The following is a 17,161-nucleotide window of genomic DNA, read 5'->3' as shown; positions in this document are numbered from 1 at the left end:
ACCTTACCTGAAGTCTACAGTCTTCTTCCTCCTAGGAGGAACTGAGTGAAAAGATGACTGTGGTTAATTCTCCTTTCCTAATCTTGTATGTTAGAATCAGAATATTCTCATGATTAATGTAGTACTTTCCTTTGAACATTGTATGATACCGCTTATTCACATTGGTAGATGTTGATCAGCTCGTACCTTGGCCATAGTCTTGTGATATGAAGGATTAAAAGATGTGTGAAGACACAGTCCCTGCCCTAAAGAACTTCTCATTAGGTTGAGGGGATCAGACACTCCCAGAGACTCAGGAAGGCGCCCAGTGGTGAGAGAAAGGAGGTGCTCAACTGAAATGCCTGGGAGGGAACTTTTGTTTTACTTTATATTGTTGGAATTTTTTTAAAAAAATGGGTGAGTGGCAGCAATTGTCAGAGGATAGAGGAAGGGGAAGACATTCTGGGCTGGGCTTGTCAGGAAGGGCTTGTGAGACGTGGTGGAACTTGAGCTGAACCTTGAAGGACACTAAGTTGCAGAAAGAGAGTCACAGTTGGAGGACACACGGTCAGGATTATGGTGTGGACCAAGGGGGAGACAAGGAGACCAGGCTGACCATTGAGGAGACCAAAGGATCTCATGGCGGTCGTGGGAGGAAACGTTTGGAGAGGCTGGTTAGGACCTCATGGTGCAGGGCCCTGATTTCTTTTTTCCTTGTACTTTATACACACACACACACATGCACATGAATATGTACTCATGTACTCACACATGAACTTCCTCTTCTGTGAGACATGACAAACCATCTCTCTGTTTCCCCCAGCATTTTTCTTCACCATAACCTCATTTATACAGGCTATCCATTTTTCTTACTGATGATTCTTCAGTTACCCTGCTTAACCTCTTAATTTAGATGGCTTCTGCTTAATTAACTGGGGAGACTATTTTATGTACTTAACTGCTATTTTAGCATTTCTTCAATCTCTATCATTGCTTGCTACTCCACTGATACATTTAACATTGTATTTTATTTACTTATTTTACATTAAATTTAATTAATAACATTTAGTTTGTAAGTATAACTCGAGGCAAGGATATGGTATAGTATGTCCATTAAGGAAATGCAGTCTTCCTGCCTATGAGGTGCTACATTATTTTCACACCCAGTTCAAATCTATCCTTTTAAAATACTCTTTTTCCCCCACTCAAATTTATGACTTGTAATTCCTCATCTTCTCTCCTAGACTTTCACCAGTCCTCTGTAACATCTAGCCAAATGATGATCATGGGAATAAAAAGAAAAGGACATTATAAAGCACAGGGCTTGGTAACTGGCTAGACATTAGGGGATAAACAAGTTGCTGCGACCCCAGTGCCTGGCAGAATGAGACCTTTGCCTTGGGCTCACGTACAAACAGTTGTACTCATTGATTAGCAAACAACCTCAGTTTTTGTTTGGTTTCTTGGAGTTCACATAGATTTTTTTTTTTTTTTAATCACTAAACCACGGTAACCATTCTAAATCCCTGGCATAAACCAAGTTAAGAGGACGTCGTATTTCCAATTTTATTTGTTCCAATCTTGTTTGGATTGTAAATGCAAGAACCAGCCTTCCTTGGGTTCTCTAAAGGAAGCTAAAGAAAGAACCTTCCTTAGCTTCCCTCTTGAGGATATGACAGACCATGATTATTACTTTTTAATTCTCAATTTAAAAAAGTTTGAGTATTATGTTGAAATATATGTACTGAGTGGTATTTTGAAAACTAAACTGTAACCAGTGGCCTTTGCAAGTACTGATATAATATAACCTGGCCCCCTTTTGGTCATCCACGGGATACGCATCCTATCTGGAATTAATAAGGTTGGGGAAATGGCCTGCCAGGTGTCTGACACCTGCTCCATCTGGCATACTCTGGAGAGCAGGAGAGAGAAATCTTGTTCCTGTTGTTCACTAGGTAAAGGGCAGGGGCAAGCAGGGCCCACGGGCTGCCCACTCTTGGGCTGGGGGTGGAGAGGAGCTCTAGGTTCATGGCTGGTCACCCACTCTGCCAACTGTAATTCTCACAGCGTTTGGGAGAGGTGAGGAAGTGCCAACACCCACGTGCATACTAGTCAAGATCAGCCAAGATCTCTGAGTGAAGTTCACTTTAAAACCTTTGAAAGTAGCCATCCAAACTGAAGAAAGGCTTATTGTCTCTCCTGAAGGCATATGCCAAAAGCAGAGGGAGGCGGTATGGTATCTTGGCCAGAGCTGTAGCTGAGGACCCAGGGGTCAGGATCTGAGGATCTGGGGTCAGGCCAGATCTGGGGTCAGGCCAGATCTCTTCCTTGAGCTTCAGACTCACGTATCCGGCTCTCTGGTGAACACCTCTGCTGGAGTGTCCCACAGGCACTTCAAATTCAGTGTCCAGAAAGGGCCCGTCATCCTCACATCCTCCACTGTAGCTGTTCTAAAAATTAACAAGGGTTAATGAGAGGCTAAGGACTCCTCAGAAGAAATAAAATGTAGTCAAATGGGTCTCCTTTGAGGAGGGCAACTTGGTGTTTTTTTGTGTGTGTGCATCCCAGGAAGAGCACCTTGACTAAACAACAGGAAACAAAACGTGCCAGGAATCTGACCAAATACACAAAGCAGCAGGTGAGATTCCTGATGGGAAAGAATGACTCCCCATGGACCATAAATAGATCCCCTCAAAGTACATATATTTCACCCGAGTGTGTACATACATATGTAATATATTAAAAGAAATTTGGTTTCTACCACGAGAAGTTACTCAGCAACAATAAATCAACGTGCACCTGAGACAGGGAAGTGCAGGCACTGCAGCCACGTTGTAAACCGAGGCGCACCTCCGTCCTGCACACGCCTCCCCTCTGTGCGCTGTGCACACTTGCTGGCTGGGGGCTTCTCTCTGCCCCTCCCCCCAGGCCCAGCAGATCCAGTGTTTGTAGAAGAGCGAGTCAGGGAAGAAAGGTGGCCTTGTGGTCTCGGAGCCCACCCTGCAGAGCCCAGGAGCTGGCTGCAGGGGAGAGGCAAACACCCGAGGCCACCGCCGCCTTCCTGGAGGGCCGCCTCGGCTCTGGGGTGAAGGGAAGCGCTTGGGACCCCAGCAATGGCACGGCAGTGCGCCTGGTTTTCAACAAAGAGTGTGTATCTGGGGTCTGCCCAGGGCCCTCCAGATCTTTGTAGTTTGGCCAGCGGGGCCTTCTCCTAGGATCAAATGGCTTTTGGGAGGGGAGTAGAGTTTCCAGAGTCACCAGGGCTCAGCCCTGTGAGTGTGTGTATGTGCGTGTGCACACGCCCGCATACACACGTGCTTCAGTGGACGTCAGCAAGTTGCACACAGGTGTTCTACAGGGGCGCGCTCAAATAGTGTCTGCTTTGGGGTCAGTTTGTCACTGCGTTCTGAGTGTCCCCATGCCAAAGAGGATTTGTTCAAAAGATGCCGGTTGCTAGAGGCTACAGATACAGAAGACTCGTTACACACTGGGGTGTGAAACCCTCTCAGGGCGTGGCACAGAGTTTTAGTAACAAAACAAACAGAGGAAATGCACGGGAACCCTCTCCTCACTGTAAAGCCCTTTCCTGGCACCACAGGCAGATGGGGAAAGGCTATCAGGGTTTTGTGTCTAGCCCTGTCACTGTCTTACTTATGGGTTTTATTACTTTGTAGTCTTGTGTTTTCTCCAGTTGATTTTTATTTTTTTCTGGATCCTTTTTCTGAGGTCCCCTGAGTAGCTTAAAGACTTAAACTAGGAGTGGTTCTTCTCCTCCTCGCCCACCGCTTCCTCCTCTTTTGCCACCCTCATTCCCTCCCTTTCCTTCCATAACGACAAGCCCAAGGGTCTTCTTCATTAGGTAGGGCCTCTGTGTCTTCTGCCTCGTTTGGCAATGATTAACTAGGCTTGTGAACCTTACTGAGGATAAATGATGCTTTGGGTATAAAGCAAACCAGATTTTGGCATATTGAGGGCAGTGGGTAGCTGGGGTATAGTAAGAGTTGTTTGGCTAATGGGCAAGCCTGTCTGAAGAAGGCCTTCTGGTCAGACAAAGTAACATATTGGTTAAAAAAATGACTATAAACCTAGACTGTTAGAATTTCATTCCTTGTTTCAGTACTTACTAGCTGTGTAACATAGGGCAGGTTTCTTAATCTCTCTGAGCCTTAACTTTTTTAAGGGGGGCCATAAAGTGTGGAATAATAGTAGTACTTACCTCAATATCTTGTGAGCATTAAATGGGTTAAAAGATCTAAAGTGCTTCTTAGAACCATGTTTGGCACACAGTAAACAATAGATGTCTTAAACATTTAATAATATTATTATTACTATTACAGTTGAATTTGGAAGTCATCCATGAGAAGCAAAGTGATACTACCAATCACTCCGAGTTTTCCCTGGCATAGTCAGTTTCATAAAATGGCCTCGTAATAAATATTTCTTGAATTGGCCTTCCTGCATTGTACTTTCTCATAGCTGTTTACTGGTTTGTTAATGGGAAATAAACCGTCCATGCCCTCTCTCATACTGATTTGTCATCAACTGTTTACTGTCTTCTACACCAGAGTTTATGGTCACTGAGGAAGGGATTGTTTCTTATGCATTGCATTATCCTCAGTACCTAATATAGTGCTCTGAACGTTCATACATCCTGAAAACATTTTCTTACACGTGAGATGAATGTATTTCTGATCGAAATCAAGCTGATAAATTAAGAACATTAGTTCTTTAGCTGGTTTATGTCCTTCTAGAAAAAGAACAACTCCAGCCTCTTTTCTGAGGGCCTTGCACCATCATCTAGCATCTCATACCTTGCACATCCTCTCTGTGAAGTTCTTTAGCAGCAGGAAATGAAGATTTGCTTTCATCTCAAAGGCTGCTGTGCACTATCCTTGTGATAAGAGAGAATCAAACAGATACGGCTTGTAAAGTAGCCCCTAGTGTTGGAAGAATGGTACCCTGGCCTTGGAGGAGTCTCCAGATACCATCTCAGACTCCGGGGTCGCACAGGCATGGTTACGATTACCCTTTGTAGAGGAATCTGACTGCTGTTTGGTGAGCACAAAGCCTGGGGAGATAATTGTGGTGCGCCCTTTAGTCTTTCTGAAGTTGGCAGTCACGTGAGGTAATTTTTTGCATCCCTCCTCAACTTTTCCCTGTTCCCTGATAGTGTTTCTTTACAGAAGGCTATTGCTTTGGATTTGAAGATCACTTCTTTCCTAGGTTTTTGGTATATATGAGAGCAGAACACATCAAAGAGATTAACAGCCTACTTGTTACTATCAAAGCCAACATCCGAGCACCTGGTGTGTTCATCCTCAGGGTAAGTGAGAGAGCCCAGGTGGAAAGAGAAGGGAAAAAATAACAATAACAGCAGCAAACACTTAGTTCACTATTTTAAGTGCTGTGCAGATAGCAGCTTATTTAATTCCTATAACACTCCTGTGATATAGGTATTTTTATTGAGCCCTTTTTAAGGATGCGGACACTGAGAGCTTAAGTAACGTGCTTCCTGTCCCCCAGCTACTAACAAGTGGGTCCTCGGTTTGGACCCAGGCACCCTTTCTTCAGACTCCATGCTCTTAACCACTAAGCTGGAGCTGGACCCCTACTTTGGAAGCCAGTAGTTCTCAGTCCCCAGAACCCTCCACTATAGAAGCCTTGTTGGCAGTCAGTCCCTGTGGGAGTAAAGGGTAGGAAGTGGTGTGGAGGAAACAGACCTGGGTGATAACGTTCATCAACTAAAATTACTCCCTCAGGGAATCACTGGTTAGGAAAACTGAGACCCACCCAAGCAGTCTAGCTAAGCAAGGATTGTTTCCTGCCTTTAACACATTTACCACATGAACAGTGCAGAGCTGGTCACAGTCCTTTAGGGGACCCATGAATCTGCAAGAGGAAGACTGTAACTTTGCCTTTCATACTCTTGAGTGTTATCCATACAGAAAAGCGTAAGTGAACCGACCCCTCTGGGTTTGTGACCACGGAAAGAAGGCTTCAGAGTTTTACCCCATCTTTGGCTTCCTTTTTCAGTCTTACTCAGAAGCCTGTGAATGCATTCTAGAGATTTCATTGCCTCAGGAAGACAGACTATGCTAAGTGCTAGGGTACTGCCAGTGGATCCTACTAGGCGGATGGAGTATAGCTTGAATCCAATGTAGTTAAGACTACCTGCGTTACCTGAGGATAGAATAGTCCTAACAAAAGGGTTAGGTCGTAAACTGATGGGGAAGGAGTAGATCTAAGGCGAGATGGCAACAGCAGTTCTTTTTTATTTTTTTCAGCTTTGTTGAAGTATAATTGACAAAATTGTACGATATTTTAGGCGTGCATCATGATGATTTGATATATGTATACGTTACGAAAGGATGTACCCGTCCATTAAATAACACATCCATCACCTCATTTCAAAGGCAGCTATTTCTAGAGAACCTCAGGTAGGTGGTGGAGCCCAAAGCTTCCTCAGCGCCAGCTCCCTTGCTCCTGCCATCCCAGGGTCTGCCATGCCCTAGGCAGCTGTTGCAAGGTGTGACTGGGAACTAGCCCTGAGGGAGGAGCCTGATCCCACAACCAAAATGGCTCCTTTTTAGTCCTAGCACTAATCTTCATTCTATACAGACATGCTCCTGACTAGTATCTGTCTTAACCCTTTCCCCCTTTGCACTGCTGTTACCCTGTTCTTGTTCACTAAGTAATGATAACAGCCAGAGGCAGCAGGGAATTTCCTGTGGGATAAAAAAGATGGGGTCCTAACACCATAGAATTACAATCCAAATATAAACATATATTAAGGTAAGAACATAAAACACCATAAGAACATGTGGACACTAGATATGTTATCAATATGAAAAATAGGTATATACACACTCTCTCTCTCTCTTTCATCCCTCTAAGTATATACACACGGTAGAGGAAGGTGAGGCTATATGGAAAGAACACTCATCAAGGACTTGCAAGCATTGTATCGTAGCTCTACCCCTAACTCACCATGTAGGTTTGGAAAAATCACTTGTCTACTGCCTTTGGTTTGTAAACCCGTGAAGCAGGTTAAATTATCTCTGTAATCTTTCCCAACTCTAAAATGAGATTATTCTAGGATGTCGTTGAACTGACCTTGACTTATGGTTGTGTGGGAGCCAATTACTATAGTCAGAGAGGTAATGGAAGGTCATGATGGGAATATAGGTATGGTTGAAATTAGTTAACACAGAAGGATTTCCACGTGCCTTGTAACTCCACTTCTAGATGAACTGCTGTTGCAATTTTTCAAATAAAAAAGTTTTAGAAGAACTCCTTGGCATTAGCTATGGAGCTCTGAAACTCAGCAGACTGCCCGAATCTGACTGACTTTTCCCTCCCTGTGTTCACATTTTCATCTGCTTGGCAAGGGCAGTGGTCAACTGGGCTTTTGTTTCAGTCGGTTTCACTCTCTGGTGACCTGGTACCATCCCTCTGCCTGTTTTTCTTGTGCTGAGTACTTTAGGAGAAGGTCTCAAGCAGAGTTTTTCTGTAGGGCTAGAAAAACCATGGCAGTATGGTTTCTTTATCTGGAGTTCTATGTTACTCTGTTTTGATTCCCTTTTTCCCCATCTTTCACTAGAGAAAAAAAAAAAAAAAAAGAAAGAAAGCCAAATTTGGGACTTATACTAAAATGACTGCTTTTTCAATTATGATGTTTCTCAAAAGACTTGGAGCCAGTAGAGGTGGGAATATTCCTACGGGCTTAGAACAAGTGAGGTCACCAGGACATGGGCTCTGCTGCATTTATGATTCACCCTTCAGCAAGATTAGTCAGTGCAAAGAAGTTGCTAAAATAGGTCACAGAAAGTTGATTTTATATGGTTGTATAGTTTCCATTGGTTATATTTTTCGGAAACCCAACATGCCTCATTGCCAGCCCGCATCCTGATTCCTAACAAATGTATATGGGAACTCTGAAAATGAAATGTCTGGCATTTTTTTGCGGTTGTTCTGTTAATGTGTTTTATCTTTCTTGGCTAAGGAGAACTATAGTTACTAATTTCACAAACTGCTGGAGTTACTTTCTTAAAACACAGATCTTTTGGTGCTACTCTGTTCTCAAAAATGAATCATGGTTCCCCATTGTTTACAAAATCAAGTGTAAATTTTCTAAAGCATCCAGATATCTTTCCCACCTTTCCAAGCTTATCACCTGCACCTTTCTTCACCCCATCTGTGTGCTAGTTTTGAATGTGCCGTGTGCGTTCAAGCTCCTGGGACTTTGCTCATGATGTCTCTTCACCCACAATACCTTCTCTGTCTTCTTCACTTTTCAAAATCCTCCATTTTCTTTCAAGGACCAGTTCAAATGCCACATCATCCCTGAGACCTTTCCATATTTTTCCATTTTTTAAAAAAATTGAAGTATAAGTAACTTACAATATTATATTAACTTGAGGTACACAACATACCTATTTTCTATTTTTATAGATTATGCTCTGTATAAAGTTATTATAAAACATTGGCTATATCTCCTGTACCATGCATCACATTCTTGTAACTTATTTATTTTATACGTGGTAGTTCGTACCTCCTAATCCTTCTAATTCACCTATTTTGCTCCTCCTCTGACCCCTTTCCCCTCTGATAACCACTGGTTTGTTCTCTGTGTTTCTTGTGGTTTTTTTAAATTAAAATTATTTTTTTTCCTCTTATTTTATGTTTCCATAGCACATTTTATTCTGCCGCGCATTATAGGTAATTGCTTGTACATTCATCTCCCACACTAGGTTAGCAGTTCTTTGATAAAATGAATTGTATTGTAGACAACTTTCTATCATATTGGGTATGAGCATATGCAAGGTGTTTGGTTGAACTCTATGTATTGGTGCTTGGAAAATCAGGACAGCACAGTTTTATTTGTTTGTTTCCAGAGTGAAAATGGCCTCTCTTTCATTTTTCCGTACCTAAAGCTTGAGTCAAGTTGAATGAAGCTTATTAGTATTAATACTGTCAATAAGCGCTATCACTTAATGAGAGTTAACTTTATGCCCAGACCTGTGCTTGTGCTAAGAAGTATTCATCCATTATCTTATTTAATATTAATAATAGTTTAATATGTTAGACTAAGAGATTAATATTTTGCTGATTTTGCAAAGGAGGAAGCCAAGCCTTAGAGAAGGTAACCTCACCCAAGGCCATCTGGCTAGTATGTGGTGGAGCTAGGATCCCAAGCCAAGCCCATTCTGGAGGCCACACATAACCACGCTCTAATACTGCCTCTCAAGTCTGAGGAAGCTTAGGCCTCATCCCCTCCACCACAGATAAAGCACAGTGTCATCTAGATTGAAAGTCTAGAGGTTGGAGTTCCACTCTCAACTTGCACACTCTGTGGTATAACCTTGGCCAAGTCATTTTGTTTCCTGGAACCTCTTTCCAAATCTGTTAAATCAGTTAGAATGCGTTTAGAAGCAAGTAATAGAAACATAGCTGAAAGTGGCATAAACAGTGAGGCCATTTATCATCTTATTTTTTCACGTATCTAACAGATAGCTATTGGACACTTAGTGAATATCAAACACTGTATGCAGTAAACACTTAAGGACACCTACCTCTGGTGGCCCCAGGGTCATCAAGATCCAGGCACTTTTCATCTTTTTCCTCTGCTATCCTCAGTATATTGGTAGTGTCTCTTCTCTCCCTCATTTATGCAAGATGGCTACAGCAGTCCCAAGGATATATATCGGCCGCCAAAGTCAGGAAGGGAAAGCAGGGCACTTCCTCTGGGTCTCTTCCCAGAGGACCCCAAAAGCACCTCGTCTGCAGCCAGAACTGGGTTGCATGCCTTCCCCTAAAGCAATCTCTGGCAAAGGAAGATACGGTTACTGATTGGGTTAAACAAATCATGATTCTTTTTGTGGGGCAGGGGAGAGGCCATCTCCACAACTGAACAAAATTAGGGTTCCGTTGGTAAATAAGGGGGAGACAGTTGATAGGCTGGAGGCACCTGACAGGTTCTACTTCAGATAGGGCTGGGCTGAAGAGATTTCTAGTCCCTTCTGGCTCTAAGTTTCTATGATTCTGTGTTACCCAAAGATATAGCAATGGAATGCCACTTATCTTAAAATCTGGTGGCCTAAGTATGAGAGATTCTTTTATACTTAATTCGTATAGATTAACGAAACAGAATGAGAAGCTCACGATGGCCAAGACTGAGCATCATTTGAAAGTTGATGTTTGGAAATGTTTTCTGGGTCAAAAAGTTCTGTAAGCACTAGAAATTACCCTTGTCACAGAAGGCAGAAAACCTCTGAATTTAAGAGGTTGGGTCTTTGATTTCCTGGTCAGGTTCACACTTGAGAAGTGAAATTGACCAGGTCTGTGTTGACTTATGCACTATCACTGTTGCTCATAGCGCAAAGAACTTAGATGGAAAAGGTCCCCAGCTGGTGTGTCTAGCTAATACATAGCTAGATATGTTATGGATCTCTTTCTTCTAGAGCCTGCACAGATATGTCTTTTTCCCTAGGTTAATGAAGGGAAAACAAATGGGATATTCTCTTTTACCCGTAAAGAAAGATCTCCAAAGTAACTCACAGAAGAGATATCACTTGGGCCTAGTTCATTTCTACCAGAATAAGTTAACAAATATCTGTGAGCACTACTGTGGCCAGCACTGTGTGAGGGCTTATATACCATATTGAAAATGTACAAAACACAGCCCCTCTTTGGTTCCTGTAGCATCATTCTCTTCATGTTCTTTGCTATGGACATTTGTGGCAGTGTCACGATTGATGTGCATCCTGTTAATTTCACTTCCCTTATGCGCCTCTCATGAGAACAAAGACCTAAATTTGGTTAATTTCCCCCTAGTCTCTGGCTTAAACACAGTTGAATAATAACATGAAACAAATAGACCTGGAAAATTGTTTTGTTAACCAGAAATGTGAAGAAAAGAGACTTGATTGTGGTCTAGAATGTCAGAGAAGTCTTCATTGAGGAAAGGATGTTCCAGCTGAGCATTGAGGGTTGAGCACACAGCCGAGGTGGAGATGAACACAGGCTTTGTGTGGGGTGGTCAGAGGCTAAGCCAGAACAGGACTTCATTTTGGAGAGCGGTGGGCTGAGCTTATGGAGGACTTTCAAAGCCAGACAGAGAGAATTAACATGATATGTTTGGCAAGAAGCACTTGAAAATTTCTTGAGAGTCAAGAGTAAAAGGATATTTTACAGAAAGTCTGGAAGCCGGCAGGGGCCAAGGGTAGTGGGGGGTGGGTTGCAGGGAATCTCCTTCCCTGTAGCTTTTGTGTCCATGTAAAGATTCATCAGTTAGAATGGTGCTCTTGGCCTCTCTCCCTCCCTTTGCACACTCCACCCCCGGGGAGGAGTAACTTACGGGCAACTTTAGGAGAGGAACCAGGCATGTGTAACTCAGCCGCTACAGGAAGCACTGATTCTGGTCCGCTCCTCTAGGCCTGCTCCACCACCCACCAGCCTTTCACGGATAGTCCCTGGGAGGGGAGCCTGTGCTGACCCAGTGCTGCGGGTGACTCACTGGTGAGTCTGTGGAATTCTGGCGTGCTACACACCTAAGCTCTGTCCTCCAGCTGGCTCATGTTTTGATTTCTATGCGTCTGACTACCCTCTATCAATCTCAGTTGGTTTAGAACTTGGGTGAAGAAAAGTGATGCTATTTATTGGGTCCCCTCAGGCCCTAACAGTACGTGGGGTGGATTGGTAGATGGAAAGAATTGAAGGGATGGAAATGAGAAGGCTCTGCGGTCATCATGATGTGAGGTGATGAGGACTCGAATTAGGGTGACTGTGGTAAAAGAGAAAAGTGGGACTTGTGAAGAGAAAGGAGGGCTGTCACTGGGCTATAAACTGTTGACAGGATCTGTCTGATTCACTTGGCGTTTCCACGATTCTAGCTTAGTCCTTGGTGCATACATTCGACAAATACTTATAGAGCCAGCCACTGGGAATACGAAGTGAGAGAGACATTCAGGTCTCTGTCTTCAAGGAGCAGTTCTTTGAACGAAATAAAACAATGTTGTAAGATAGAGAGGGACTGAGGGGGGCCCTTTAACTGAGGTGCTGAGGGATGAAGGCCTCACTGAGGATGGCACCTTTGAGGTGAAAAGCTGAGGGAGTTGAATAAATCAGTGGAGCTGGGGGGAGATGTCCCAAACCTAGGATACAGGAGCTTCAGAGTCCTTGAGGCCAGAAAGTGCTCGGCTTGTTCAAAACCCATGAGAGGCTTTTGGCTGGAGCGAGAGAAGAAATGTGAGATGATGTGAGGGGAGGTCAGAGCAATAATCAGAGGCCAGATTGTGCGGGACAGAAAGTAGAGACGTTAGAAGAATCTGGAATCTGAAGGAAGGAAACAGATTGAGCCATAGAAGATGTAGGTTCAAGTGAATAATTTTGAATAGACACAACAAACCTTAGAATATTAGAAGACAAGAGGAAAAGAGATCCATAGAGGGGTAATTTTCAGATGTTATAGAGGAAGAGATTCTGAAGAAGAGGGAAAGAATTAGGTACAGAGTGGAGGTGGAAGGGTTAGCTTTAACAAGGAGGCAAGAAGCTTCTTCTTTTGAGACCAGAAGCTAAAATAGGAAACATCTATTGAATACTTAAGATGTGTGAGGCATCGTTCTGAGAGTTAGTCATTTCTTCCTCACAATAGTACAATGAGGTAGGTGCTAATATAGCCCATTTTAAAGATGATAAAACTGAGACTTGGGTTGAGTAATTTGTCCAGGGTTACCCAGCCAGTAAGGTCAGAATTATGATTTAAACTTAGACCAGTTGGCTCTAGCACATGTGGTCTTAACCACTGTGCTCTGTCGTACTTGTATAGGATATTGGTTAGTGTAATGTTGAAGTGAAACCAAGTATAGTATATGTAAAGGAGCTCCCTATGGTACACAAAGAGATGGTGGAATTTACAGTTTGAAAAGACTAAAAAAGATGTGGAAATATTGTTCTGGGATTGTGTTTGGGATCCATGAGATGAATAAAAGAATGAATTGTCAGGATTAAAGCTATAAAAGAAGTTGAGCAACATGAATCTATGTTTGACCGGTGCTCTGGTCTGAATATTTGTGTACCCCCCCAAAATTCATATGTTAAACTTCTGACCCCTGAAGCGATGGAATTAAGTGGAGGCTTTGGGGGTGCTCAGGTCATGAGGGTGGGGCCCTCATGAATGGGATTAGTCTCTTTTATAAAAGAGACCCTACAGAGTTCCCTAGCCCCTAACACCATGTGAAGTTATAGCAAAAAGACGACCTTTTATCAACCAGGAAGCTTGATCTCACCAGTACCAAAGCTGGCACTTTGGTCTCGGACTTCCAGCCTCCAGAGCTGTGAGAAATAAATTTCTGTTGTTTACAAGGTACCCAGATTATGGTATTTTGTTATAGCAGTTGAAGTGAACTAACATACCTGTGTTAATACTTCTGTGTCTTCCTCGAGCATGCTGGTCTTAAATAGATGATGGTAATGATCCAGAGTTGGTGATTAAATCTGGGAAGTCTGAGCAAACAAGTTTTAACTATTGACTACAGAGTCTAGAGGAAGGAGTCCAGTGAAACAAGGAAGAGACTTTAAGGGGTGAGGTGGAAGGGCTTCATGTTTAAAGGTCCTTATAAGGATGAAGTGGAAGGTAGGTGAGGTGGAGGAGTGAGAACAATGAAGGAGTACCTCATTGGAAGTTGGAAAGTACTTTGTGATGAAGAGGTCTAAGAGGTCTAGGCTGTTACTGTTGTGGAAGAGAGAATTAGGTCTCTGGAATCAAAGAGGGGAAGGACCTATGTTTATAAAGATCCTAAAACCAGATGGCAAATGCATAACATGTATCTTTTCCCACCTCAGTGACATCATGGTGCTTTTTCCCCACTGAGTCTGGATGTGGCCTCAGCATCTTTCTCGGTACAGGGTTCCAGGCAGTCAGTAGCAGTCAGTGAAAGTTGCCTCCTGTCTCTGCGTCAGACAGTGCCAGAAGGGGCTGTTACTCCAAGGGTGCGTGGAGCTAAGAGCAGGCCAGTCAGTAAGAGGGGAAGCCCAGAAATTGGAGTTGAGGATTAGGGCTGAGACCTGAAGCCTAGAGGTTGTAACTAACCCCAGAGAAGCGTGCAGTCTTGGAGGAGTAAGTGGGGCTGGCCGGTGAGTAGACGGTTCTCAGGTTGTCTGTATCTGAGGGAGTCTAGTCACATTCTCCCATGCTCTAGGCTGTCATGTAGTGCTGGCAGCACCTGGGTCAGAGCTGTGAGGTGAGGTTGAACCAAGTGGCACTGTAGTCTGGGAGGCTGGGGATGGGATCTGGAAGTCAAGAGACAGTAGCAGTTGAGTACAGGTCATTGGCACTGGCCATTCATGAAGAAGAGCCAAATCATAGAAGTGTCTTTGTTCTGAAGTGACGCTATGGTTCCTCCTTTATCATTGATCTGGAAGCCTCCTATTAGAGTCATTTGCCAAAACTGAATTGTAAGCACCTTGAGGATGTCTGTCATCTTTGGATCTCCAATAAAGCTTAGTGTTCTACTTTGCACATAGTTGGTACTCAGTAAATGTGTGTCAAATTGCTTTGCTCCCTTAGTTTTGAGCCCATGTGTAGTTGTAAGTCCTGTTTCCTAGGCTTTCAGATCTTAAAATCATCTATCCTTTTAGCTAACAATAGCCTAGATAACCTGTAGAGAAACTGAAAAGAAAGATGATGAAGGGCAAAGGAAATGTAATAAATCTGTTGAACTTTGAGAGGCAGTCCTTTTGGGCTTGTCTAGGACAGAATGTGGTTCTGTAGCATCATGGTACTCCATTCACTCTCTACTTCGGCTTCCTTTCACATTTATTCATCTTGTTGTAAGAACTTAAATGTTTCCTTTAAATTTGCCTAGATAATTTTGATTTGGAACACTGACACCACATAGGCTTTTGAGTTCTTTGAAAATGTTAAAACGTTGCTCTTTATCTTTGATTTTAAACTATTGTCTGATCTTTGAAGTCCTATTCTTATGTCCTTCATGGTGCTGACTCAGGCAGTTCAGACTTTCTTGGTAAATTAAATGTTTACCTAAATGTTTCATTTATTGTGATCTGGGACATGGTGGTTTTTAAAAAAACAGAATTGCATAAAGTAACCCAAATGGAAGCACATTTTAATTACATATGCTAATATATGTGAACATGCCTAATTATTATTTATAATATTATTATTACACATGTATACTGTCTAAAGGCTTCCTATCAAACGCTCTACAGTCTGGGCAGAAGGATTGTGGGTGCCGGGATGTGGAGGCAGAAACTTTTTTTAATCATTTCTTATTGATTTTCTGGGACTACTTTTATTATATAACTTAGTACATATTTGATGAGTGTGAAATAGTATCTGAAATACGAGTCATCAGGGTGGTGTAGCCATAGAGCCATGGGGCTTCAGAAGAGGACAGTTGTGTTCAACTAAAGGGGACAAAGAAAGCTTCAGGAAAAGGTGAGATTTTATACTAGCTCTCACGTATGATGAAAACATGGGCAAGCAGAGATGCAGGGAAATCTAGGCAGGGAGAACAGTGAGAGAAAATGCCTGAGGTCGGGAGGGGCCAGTAGTGGAAGCCACAGCAAGTCCCCTGGCTGGAGTGTGGGGAGTGGAAGAGAGTGGCTGCAGTGTGAAAGGTCCCTGGGGAAATTCAACACGGAGGGGTCGGGCTAACATCCTCTGAACCTCCTAATCAATCTCCATATCCCTGCAAGTAGGACAACCACCTGTAACATATTCTTGCATAAAAAAAACACACAACAAAACTAACTGGATCTTGAGATCTAAATAGCAGATGAGGGACTTCCCTGGTGGCGAAGTGGTTGACTCTGCTCCCAGTGCAGGGGGCCCGGGTTCGATCCCTGGTCAGAGGACTAGATCCCACATGCACGCCGCAACTAAGGAGCTGGCGAGCTGCAACTAAGGAGCCTGCCTGCCGCTACTAAGACTCGGTGCAACCAAATAAATAGATAAATATTTTAAAAAATAATAGTAAAATAAGTAAATAGCAGTTGATGGAAAACGTGGGAAACAGGAGCATTTGACTGATACAGTGAGGATACACTCAGCCAAATCCAGAATGTGAGAAATTCTACAGGACAAAGGAATGAATTTCTTCAATAAATACATGGCATGAAAAAAAAGGAGAAAGAGGGAATTGTTATAGATTTAAAGAGGCTTAAAAGACCTACCAACCAAATCAAGGTGTGGACCTAAATCGAGCAAACCATCTGTATAAAGAAATTTTTTGAGAGAATCTGGGAAAATGAGATACAGACTGGGTATTAGATAAGGAATTATTCATGTTTTAGGTGTGAAACTGGTATATATATATATTCTTATCTGTTAGAGATACAGCCTGAAATATTTACAGTAGAAATGATAAAATGTCTGCAGTTTGCTTTCAAGTATTCCAGCAAAAACAAACAAACAAACAAAAAACAATAAAAAGCAAGAGTTGGAAAGGAGTGGGAGAGAGGAAACAAGAATAGCGGAAACCTGATGACTTTTAAGCTAAGGGGTGAGCCCACAGGTGTCCATTTTACTCTTCTCCATGCCTTTGACTGTGTTTGAAATTTTCCATGAGAAAATGTGTTAAGGCCAGTCTAAGGAGTTTGGACTTTATTGTGTAGCACCAGGAAACTTGTGCGGGGCTTTGGGCTGATGAGGAGGGCATGGGAAAGGTTATGAGTGATCCAGAAAGGTTACCCCGGTAACTGAGTGTGACATGGCGGGGTGCGGGGGGAGGACTTGAAATGGGAGCCCATTTAAGATCTTGATTAAGATGGTGGCCTGAGAATGGGAACTTTTTTGAAAACAGAAAGAGGAAATAATGGCAAAAGAGGAACTCTTCGGTGGGTTGGCAGTACAGAAATGAATCAGGTTCATGAGGGGGAAAAATCCCCTCTTCCTCTTCAATCAGTAGCAATTTTTGTCCTTAAGCCACTGCGCTGGGTACTGTGGGACCAGGAGGAGAGGGAAAAGGGGTCTTTGTTGAGGAGGAACTGACCCAGGTCTTTGTAACTAGCCACAGTGGAAAGCAATGGGGGAGCAAAGAGTTCTCAAGTTCTTTTTGTTTATGTTTTTGTTTTTGCTTGCTCTTTTTCACAGGGGAATTACTCTCTTATGGTTTCAGTGTGAAATTTACGGACACAGTGATTCATTTTGATCACCTTTCTC

At 42.9% G+C, this 17,161-nt stretch overlaps 1 protein-coding gene and 1 long non-coding RNA gene across 14 annotated transcripts in view; one reads left to right on the top strand and one right to left on the bottom strand.

Annotated features, from left to right (window-relative positions):
* PLEKHM3 (pleckstrin homology domain containing M3) overlaps nucleotides 1-17,161 on the top strand; it is a gene marked incomplete at its 3' end in the record, with an annotated part of 187,702 nt that overhangs the window by 25,052 nt on the left and 145,489 nt on the right. The gene's annotated exons all lie outside the window — the stretch shown is intronic.
* Nucleotides 1-17,161, bottom strand: part of LOC309663464 — a 142,627-nt gene that overhangs the window by 59,098 nt on the left and 66,368 nt on the right. The window lies entirely within an intron of this gene.

Source organism: Balaenoptera physalus (assembly GCF_965194825.1).
Source record: "Balaenoptera physalus genome assembly, chromosome: 6".
NCBI lineage: Eukaryota > Metazoa > Chordata > Mammalia > Artiodactyla > Balaenopteridae > Balaenoptera > Balaenoptera physalus.
The sequence above is the reverse complement of the archived record's forward strand: the minus strand, read 5'-3'. Positions and strand labels throughout refer to the sequence as shown.